This window comes from Pinus tabuliformis, chromosome 2_1 (genome assembly GCF_031772625.1).
Source record: "Pinus tabuliformis cultivar Carrire ecotype Pingquan chromosome 2_1, CPIR1, whole genome shotgun sequence".
Classification (NCBI taxonomy): domain Eukaryota; kingdom Viridiplantae; phylum Streptophyta; class Pinopsida; order Pinales; family Pinaceae; genus Pinus; species Pinus tabuliformis.
In genome coordinates this window covers 845,816,314-845,818,311 of record NC_142299.1, presented here as the reverse complement: position 1 = coordinate 845,818,311, position 1,998 = coordinate 845,816,314, and positions in this window count along the sequence as shown.

Sequence of the window (1,998 nt, the reverse complement as noted above, 5' to 3'; positions counted from 1 at the left end):
GCAACTCTACTGGAGGCCGAACCTCTTAGCAACTCCACTTCATAGTTATGGCTCAGTTTGTGAGGCATACTCGAAGAAATCTTCAGAAGCTACAAGTTGACCCAATACCTCACCCTGAAAAAATCATCAAAGAGAGAAAGGTATTGCAGAAAGGAGCATCAGGTTCAAGTAAACCTAAACAATCTCCTATATCTCTTCAAGGAAGGCCTGTAATAGAACAAAGATATGTTGAGATTATAGCTTCTAATACTAGCAGCGAAGAAAAACTCTTAGAGATCCATAAAGCTCCTTATTCTTTAGGTTTTCCTTTTGTTGTAAGCCTAAAGGAAACCTCACCTCCCATCCATCATACTCCTTTAGTCTTGTCAGTCACTCGTCAGCTCTCTATCATTTAGACTACCAGTACTCTTTTAGCCACCACAACTATGGCAGGTCCACAAGCACCTACCAAAATGGAAAGAATCATAGCTGCTAGGTATGGACCTCTAATATTGTCCACTCCTTTGAATGCCATGCCTACTAGAGAATATCAGAAGTATATGCCTAAGTTCACTGGAACTGAAGGTGTTTCAGTGAAAGAACATCTTGAGTGATTCTACAGCTATGTTGATACCCTGGACATTAGTGAAGATGATGTTGGATGAGAGTCTTTGTCCCAAGCCTAGATGGAGAGGCTAGAAAATGGTTCAGGGAACTAACCCCAGCATCTATAGCAGATATTGAGGTCTTAGATGATGCATTCCTAAAGCATTGGGGGGATAAGAAGGATCTCCTCTACTACCACACTGAGTTTGAGAACTTATAGAGGGAAAATGGTGAGCTGTTGTTTGATTTCAATAAGAGATTTAACTGCATGTACAACAAGATACCAGCTGAAGTAAAACCCACCACTACCTCTGCTAGACTCATCTATGTTAATGCCTTTGATTCTGACTTCTATTTATTGTTGAGGGAGAGGCAATGTGCTTCTTTGGCTGATATGCAAGATGTAGCCCTAGAAGTAGAATCAAACATCATGGCTGCAGAAAAGCTCAAAGGTAATGCTAATAGAAGAAGATAGAGGGGTGAGCCTTCATCATCTTCAGATCCCAAGATCGATAAAATGGCTAAGATGATAGAGTCATTAGCCTCTGAAGTTTCAAAATTAAAGGTTGAGCAGCATTCTGGGAAAGGAAGGGTTCCTAATACCTTTTCTCCTCCAAATCCAAATCCATATAGAAGACCTAATGAGCAGTTGCAGATTTTGCAAAGAAACAAAGATGCTAATGGAGACCAAAGGGTGAAAGTCCCTTTTCAGAATGTAGTCATGGAAGAAAAGCAGTTTGAAGAAGATGATGAGATCCACTGTATGGAAGACAAAGGCAGTGCCACCTTTTTAACCAAAGCTACCTATGAGAAGTCATTATTCAATGGCTAGATCACCCAAGAATGGGATGGTGAAGCTCTTCTACAAACAGAAGATAAACACCAATATAATCTGAGGTCTATGATGAATAATGTAAAAGAAACTCATGTTCATAAAGTTGTTGTCCCTGCAGAACATCAAGCTAATAAGCAGGAGCAATGAGTAGTTGATCCTATCATCCTCAAAGCTCTAGCCATAGAGGTAAGAGGCCTTGACAAGTCCCCTTCTTATTTCAATTTTCAATCAGAAATTCATAAGCCAAAAATACCTATGCCTCTGATTAAACCAATGAAGAATGATTCCTTCAAGAAATTTATCCTTGAGGCTCTTGAGCCTAAAACCATCCAAGCTTCCACTAACTATGTAAATCTGCAAGATGACCAACCAGCTGTCATTCTCAGCCCAATGATTGAAAATTGTGAAGACAGCTCCCCATCATTCTATGTTTCTCTATCTATTTATGATGAAATCCTTCATAATTGCTTTTTGAACACTGGAGCTAGCCATAATCCAATGCGCAAGGATGTCATGGATAAGCTTGGTCTTGACATTACCTAGCCTTATTAGTTGGCCTCTAAGCAACTTAAAAAACT